The 8551-nt window shown below is 36.5% G+C and overlaps 1 long non-coding RNA gene across 1 annotated transcript; it reads left to right on the forward strand.

The window, feature by feature from the left end:
- The first annotated feature begins 995 nt into the window (after positions 1 to 995).
- Positions 996 to 3818, forward strand: LOC107104848. The gene is made up of 2 exons (XR_001482292.1): positions 996 to 1084; positions 3667 to 3818. It is a non-coding gene; the product is annotated as an uncharacterized LOC107104848 (long non-coding RNA).
- The last annotated feature ends 4733 nt before the right edge of the window (positions 3819 to 8551 follow it).

Genomic DNA, 8551 nt, shown 5'->3' on the forward strand with positions numbered 1-8551 from the left:
TCCATAATTTGTATTTTTCATCTTCCAGCCAACGTTCATTGAAACGACAACCTCCCGGCATGGTGCAGTTGTGGTTTCATGGGGGCGGAGTCACACATGGAAATAGACTGGCAGATCGCAGTCACACATAAGCGAGCAGGTTTCATTTCCGGGCTCTCCAACATTTTATTTCTCCATTTAATAAACACACGTTTCAGTTAGATAGGTATTTGTTGCGAAAGAAATAAGTACAATTTCAAGCATTTCATCCAAAATATAAGCACTTTTCAAACCTTGAAAACACAACGTCAAAATTCAATCATTTTCAAGGATTTCCAGCACCCGTACGAACCCTGACTATAATATAATATAAATGTTGGTATTGTAGGTGTATTAAAAATGTCTAGATGTATTACGTATACTGTAGGTGTGTGTAAATAATGAGGAAATAAACATCAACTCTAATGTGTTGGACAAGGATGAGAGGAGACCCTGCAGCAGAGCTGAACACCACATCCATTGGAGAGGTGGAAAGAGAGAAAAACAGGAAATAAAGCATTTTGTTCTTCAGCTGTGCACCTGTGCTCCTGTGGAGGAGCTACAGGGCTGGCACACCAACATACATAACCCAACACATAAAAGGCCTCTGCTAGTTATACACCATGCTGCTTGATTCCACAATCCCAGCACCATGAGAGAAGATACAACTTCTGATTTCACTGCATTGAACTAATATATTCAAGAAGAGAAACTAATATGGATCAGGGGCTTTGTGGTTGCATGTTAATTGAGAAACTAAGACTTAACTCTGGCCTAAAAGTTTAGGTCACTGATTATGGTTAATGCTGACTGGCTGGTGATAAGGCATTCACCACTGATTTGTGGAGAGAAGAAACATTTTAGTGATATTTTGGTGGTAATTTTGGGGGGAATCATCTAAATCGTGCCATTCCTCTGGTGTTTGACTGAAGATAACTGTTTTGATTCATTGTGAGAATGATCTAATCCTCATCTTTATTTTTATTTCAGGTGCAGGATATTTCCTCGTCCCTTCATCATTGTTAGTGTTCTCATTATCGCTGTCATTGGGATTTTAGTCATTCTGGTAAGCTTTAATCTTTCAAATTACCTGGGTATATACAAATTGTCAAAAGATTGACGGGTATGAGGAAAAAGAAATTTCTTCTAAACCTCAGAAATGTGCAAATCTTCCTCCTGAAAACAAAGTAAGATTTTAGGCAAAACTAAGAGCTTCTTTATCCTGTAATTTAACACTTCTTTTTTTGTCCAGATTAGCAAATTCAAATCATATTTTCTTTAATTTCAGCATAATGGTCCTAGTATTTATAAATAACCAGGCCCATCAGTGCCCCAAGCAACTACTACAGAGATGAGAAAAGAAAAAAATGTGTTTCAGTTGTTTATTATGTCATTCTTAGATATAAATTGTGTGTTTTGTTCAGCTAAAATCCTGTTTCTAAACTCGGTGGTAAACTTGTGTTTAACCTGTGTTTAAGCTGTTTACCTCAGAGTTGCTGTTAAATTGAGGCTGCTTAGGATTTTTTACCTTTAAGGGAGAAATATGATTCACATTATTTAACAGAATGATATTTTTAATGTGTAACCCTGCACAGTGGATAGCAGGGATGAGCGTTATGGAAAATTGAGGGATTTTTATACAGAGCCTCATATTCTGTATCTCTGAACAAAGAAAGTGGCTTAAATAAATGTGCTTTACTTTTTGCATGTGGGCAAAATGAAATGGATGCTAAAGAGAGTCCCTTGAATGAAACAAAATAACTGATATGATGTTTATCAATAGAAATTATTGGTGTTTATTTTACAGCATTTGGTGTTTAAGAAAATTACACAAGGATAAATTCCTTCCACAGTTTCTAGAACATATAAAGAGTTTATCTGTTAATATAATTCCATCAAAAATGTATTATGTTAATAATGAACAGTTTTTAAGAGAAGTAACTTTAACCATTTAATCAAGATCCAATCCAAACTAAGACAATGAAATTGGTTCCATGTAGTTTATTTCTCACAAATTTCTATCTTTTCAAGAAACTATTGTTAAAGTTTAACATTCAAAGTTGTAAAATATTATTTGTTAATCATGGTATGTTTTCCTTTCTGTCACACATTAGCTACACTTTTCCATTTTCACATAAATTGATCATTAGAGGAGCAAAAGATGTTGGATTACACAGAATTATGCTCAGTTCCTCAGTCTGAGGTTCAGTCCAGTATATATTTACTGTTTTAACTAAAACTTGTTTCTCCAGTTCTATGTACCACTACTGCAGGGACTTTTATTTTGAAATTTTGACATTAAGTTTACTGGAGTCTGTTTATACCAAAGTTATGTGACTAATAGTCACTGAACAACAGAGAAACTGCTGTATGTTAGTCTTTGATATGGTTTTGTGTCAATTTGGAAAATATTCAATTATCACAAAATGCTGTTTCTTTTTTACATGCAAAACGTTTTTATTATTTTTCATCTGCATTTTCATTGTTTCATTGTTCCTCCTTAAAGCTTTATTTTCTATGAGATCCTGAATAGTTTTTTTCTATGTTTCTACGTAGGAACAAACTGTCATTTAATCCAATTTGATAAGTGACATGATGCTAAAAGTAAAAACTGATTTTCATGGCTTTTTTCAGAGCCTTAACTTCAGGTTGAGGTTTAAAAGAAACTAGTCGCCATAACTATAGGCCTGTTTCATAAAGCTGTGTTAAAAGAACTGTGCCACAGAAAGGTAGCTTATAAAAAAAACAGCATGAATATGAACTACTTCTAGAACAAAACCTGAGAAAAGCTCCCAGTTTGAATGTATTTCATTCTAATTTCTGCTCTGCTTTTAACCTTTCTAGCTTTATATTATTTTAGTCTCACTCTTGTTCTGTTTGCTTGTTAACTGATTTTGTTATGGACTGCTTTAACTGAACTAATGTGTCTCTGTGTTACATTGAAGGGGTGTGAATACTTTGTAGTGGCACTGTGTGTATATTTAGACCAAGCTGCAAAGGAGTCACATTATCAAGTTTTAATGATGTTACTTGTAAAGTCTGTTATTTGAATATTGATCTGTTAAAGATTTTATTAGTCACAAGATACATTATAGTTTATTTGTAATTTGTTAACTAGTGGTTAACAGGTGTAGAAAAGTATTCTAGTCATGTTTCTCTATTAAATCTAACTCAACATTTAAAGAGTAGATCTAGTTTAACAGTTCTGGCCTCTTTCCAACTCATCGATGGTCACAGTTGTGTGTAGGGCTGCAACTAAAGATTATTTTGCAAATCGATTAATCTGTCAAATATTTTTTCGATCAATTGGTTAATAATCGGATAGCAGAGGGTTCCTTAAAGAGGTTTTTTGCTAAATTAAACCAGTGAAACTAAAACTTTTCCACTTGAGGAGTTCTGGCTAGAGCATATTGAAAGAAGAAAGTTTTTATTGTCTTAAATGTGAAATGTTTACACATTTTTTTTTTTTTTACAATTTCAGTATAATTACTGCTCTAAGTGGGTTGCTGTGTCTGCTAAAGGCACGGCTTTATTTCAACAATGGATTAATTGCCATTAATCCGATTAATTGTTTCAGCCTTAGTCATGTTACTCAGCAGCCATCATTGTCTTTTAATCATTAAAACCTATAGATTACCTTTCCTACAGGAAACCGTAGGACGTCAAGAGGAAGAGCGCATCCAGTGAATTAGAGGAGGAGGATGCCTTCAAACAGCAGCTGAATTTTAAACTCTTTTGCTTTTACTATGATTTACTCATTAGCATGACGCAAGTCTTTATTGTAATAGTTTTTATTTCATAAAAAAAAAATTGACATCAATACATTTTTTAAAGACATGTTTGAATCAAAAACAGAAGTTCAATATGAATACTGTTTTAATGTATTGTAATTATATTTTGCTTTTTTAATTGAAAGTATTGTTTTACTTATCTTCTTCCCACATGGTAACACGAACAGTATTATGTCTGCTCTAATGTGTGTAAGATAAATGTAACATTGCAGATATGTGCCATTGGCTGAAGTTTATTAAAATTCCTAGTGTGACATATGATCCATTTTAAATTAATTATCATCTCAAGTCTGAAACATCCGTGCTTTCTAGATAAAATGTATAGTGGATAAAATTCTTTCAGGTCTGTGTTCTGGGGCAAACATCTTTTTCATTGTCATTACTTACCTACTTTTATCAATAATCCCTCTGCAAAAAATTGATATTTACAAGTACTAATATCTACATAAATTCAATATTTAATAAGTTTTTATTAAAATAGTAATTTATGATTTAACTGAAGACTCCTAGATGACTTGCAGAGAAACATCCTTTTTTCTCTTTACACCATGTGAAACAAAATTTAGTTCTGAAAAGTAGATAAATTACATACTTCGTCTTTAATGTTAGTATATTGATGAGCATAATTAACCTAAGTGTTTTTGTTGTGAAGTTATTGTTAATACATGAAAAATTAAAATGCTTTGAATATTCCACTTTAGAGTGTTGCTGCTGCCACCATCTGTATTAGAGGGGGAAAAATGGTAGGGGTGGCCACAGGGGTGGCAATTGATTGGCTAAACCTGGCCCCCCACCTTGCTCAGCCACTGTTTTCTTCTATCAGGAATACATTGCTATGCATTAGTATAAGCCCGCTCAGACTTTACACAGATATACAAAGAAAAAGTATAATGTTTAACCAATGAAAATGAAATTGGCCTTCATCTGACTGAAAGACCCGTCTGTTCATTTGCACTGTATATCCTTTCCTTACATTAATTGTATGTTTCTGCCTGCTTTTGTTTGCGTTTTACTTTGCAGCTGATATAACTGAATTTTCAAAGCATGGTACAATAAAGGATATTACCCTACTACTCTGAGATATTTATTCTTTATCATTGGAAATAATTTAGAAACAAATTTCAGAAAACATAAGCCTTGGTATGAACAGTCAATTCAAGACAAATTTTCTTATTTTTTCAGTATTTGATTCTGCTCTTAGTTACTTTGTGGAATCATGTTTAGCTTTACACTAACTGATAGAGAAGCAGTGAACTATGGAAGTGAGAAGTGAAACACTCAATGTATTGATGAAATACAAAGCTTGGCTAAACAGGAAACAAGCAGGAGGTATTTTTGCCTTTACTTCCTTCACAGTTATCAGAATTTAGGGTGGCTCATTTCCTCTTTTTCTTGTTTCCAGTGTGTGAGCATTTAGAAAGTGGCCACATCTGAAGAGCTTACACTAATGATAATAATTTCATTTCTTTAGATAATGTATTTCTGTATATCTGTACTTGTTCTGTAGTTCATCAGTTGATTTTGGAGCAGTTGATCTCAACATTTTCTTAGAAAGTCTTTCCAAAAAATTTAAAAGATATTTTTATTTTTAATTAAAAAAACAAAAGCAAGTTGTCGATACATTTAATAAACTACTAACTTATAAACCTCCAGATTTTCTGAACCAAAAAGTCTTGCCTTTCTTATCCAGACTGAAAATGTATAAAAAAAATGGAAGATGATTATAAACGAACCTGTGATATTAATATAGCATTAAGAGAACTTGTCAAAGCTGTTAAACGCTTATCGTTAACCAAAGATCCTGTCCAAGATGGACGTGTAACTTTTACAAACTTTTTGGGTAGAAACAAAAATACCATTGTTCCTTGCATTCATAGCAATTTTAAATAACTATATTTTACCTCCTACAATTATACTAGGTGTTATTCTATCCATCTCCAAAACAGGTAAAGACCAAAGACTTATTGAGAACAGAAGGCATATCACACTCAGAAGTTCAGTTTAAAAGTTGTTAAACTACATATTTACCATGTGCCTACAAACTGGAATCTCATATTGTTGCAGAATCCCAATCTGCCTTCTCAAAAGGAAGATCAGTCCACAACTATATTAGAACAGTTATGGATTCAATCGAATATAGAGACTTAATCAACAATGAAGGCTTTATTCTCTATAAGACTTTGATTCCCTAGAACACCATTTTTTGTTTTCAGTAATTAAATATTTAGGCTTTGGAGAAGAAGTTGTTGATTAATTTAGAGACTTGTATCAGAACATAAATGGTTGTTTAAAACTACCTAAAGGTATGACAGATTTAACATTGTCGATATTCTTCAAGGATATTCAAATTCCCCATATCTGTTCGTTTGAATTACAGAAATGTTAGCGATTTACCTAAAAACTGTACCCGAATTAAACATTAGCCAGGTAGTAGATAACACTACCCAAATTCCAACAGAAACAGATCGACGAACTAGCTAGGATTGTGGGTGTAGTGTGTGGCGTGTTTCTCTTCCAGTTCCGGAGGTTATTCAACATTCAACAACAATGGGAACTGGACAAAAGCGTACTTTCATTCAGATGCACCTGATTGATCTGGAACTAGAAGAAATGTTGGCGTAGGCAGAGGCGAAAATAGCGTCGTGGAAGATGGTCTGTACGCCCTTTGAATGTCCCTCGGAGAGCAACTGGGGAATTTACCACACTTGTGCTACTGATGATAGATGACAAGGAAATGTATTTCAAGTACTTCAAGAGGTCCGTGTGTCGGTTTGACGAGATTGTTCGCTGTCTACAACCCCTCGTCCACCGCCAAACGACACACAGTTGACCCACGAGCGTTCCTGAAAGACTGGCCATCACCCTGCATATTTTAGCTTCGGGTGCAAACCAACAGACTGTCGCACAGAGCTAAAAACTAGCACCCTCCGCAGTGTCTGGGATGGTGTCCAAGGTGTGCCAGGCGCTGTGGACGGCACTACAGCCAGAGTTTCTGCCATTACCCACACCAGCCATGGGGGAAAACATCGCGGGGGACTACTAAAGAATGTGGAACTTCCCAAATTGTATTGTAAGTATCGATGGCAAACAAGTCACCATGAAGGCCCCCCCACGATCAGGGTGCAATTACTTCAACTACAAGGGTGCCCACTCCATTGTGTTGTTGGCGATGTGCGAAGCAAGATATCACTTCACAATGGTGGATGTTGGAGCCTACGAATGTGAGAGTGATGGTGGGGTGTTCAAGGAGAGTATTTTGGGGCCCTTGCTCCTCGACCACAAGCTAAATCAAAATCAGAATCAGACATACTTTAAAAATCCCAGAGGGAAATTACAGTTTCAGTACAACCGTTCGTCACAATACATCACATACATCAGGGTGGGGGGGCCTGAGAGGGGGAGGGGGGAACGGATTAACTGAGGCCAAGCTGCCGGGTTTCCACCGGTTAACTGGCTGCCCAGGTCCAGGCGGTTACCTAGCACTGCCATTGTCTCTGTGGAAAGATAGGAGCCACATTGGGGAAGAGAGGGAAAAAACATATTTCACACTTTTACAGGATACAGTTTGATATATGTAAAAACCTCTGCACAAGAAAAGCACATGTAAACACAAGACAGACATTTAAGCAGAGGATCACATCGGAGGCTTAGTCACATGAAGTCAATCTGACATATTAAGACATTAGTTGTGTGTGTATGATGAGCGCATTAAATTTGTCCGTGAGCGCTGACCACAGGCAATGTCCTTGATAAGATGGAAGTTTATCAACAGTCACTGAGTGCATCCACAGGGGGGGGGTCTTCTTTGTCCTTTCGCCAAAACATCTAGGGGGGATTAGATAAAGGGGGTAGGTCGAATGCAGAATAACACTTATGTTTTGAGAGCAGGTAGCACAGGAATTTCCTACAGCCTTGAGTCTTTGTCTTGCTGGCACTTTCGTGGCGAAATCCAATATTCCAAATGTGTTGGGCTTTTCGGCCTTGAAGCGAGCATGCACATCCAATATGTTATCCCATCTCACCTTTGAGTTCAACAACGGCAGCCAGCCTGCGTTCAATTGCACCCAGCATATGACTCAGCTCCCGATCTTGCTCGTTCACAGCCTTTGGGAGGGCGTCAACAACTGCAGGCAGCTTGATCAGTGCCCACAATTGCTGCGGAAATCCTCTGAAATTGAAGATACATCAGGTATCCTCCAAATCCAAACAGGAAAAATCCGAGTATCATAAAACCAAAAATCCAAATATCTTTGATATCCTCCAATGACAACGTTGTGAAACACACCATCCTCCACGCTTTCCAGGAGTCCATGGTGTATCCCATGAAGTAAGCCCCAGCAGGACAGGACGGGTCCCCTTTTCCCTGTCTTCCAGTTGAATAAATTTGATCAATTTTTTTTTGAGTTCGGGTTGTATGAAGAGAGAGCTCAGAAAAGGACAAAACACAGCAAAGCAGGAACAAGCAGGGAGGTGCAGGATAAGCAGGAAAATGCAACCGCCTCCTTCGAAAATCAGAACGCTGACTAAACCTGCCCTCACCAGCTGACCTTCCCGGGACTTTGGTGAAGCCACCCCATGTTGTTGTTGGTGACGCTGCTTTCCCCCTCTACTGCATCCTCATGCGACCATTCCAAGGTATGTTTTTGATTTACCAGTCATGTAGTTGCTTCAAATAAAAGCATATCCTACATGTACTGATATATATATATATATATATATATATATATATATATATATATATA

The sequence above is a fragment of the Cyprinodon variegatus genome, unplaced genomic scaffold (assembly GCF_000732505.1).
Source record: "Cyprinodon variegatus isolate N-32 unplaced genomic scaffold, C_variegatus-1.0 Scaffold1918, whole genome shotgun sequence".
Classification (NCBI taxonomy): Eukaryota; Metazoa; Chordata; class Actinopteri; order Cyprinodontiformes; family Cyprinodontidae; genus Cyprinodon; species Cyprinodon variegatus.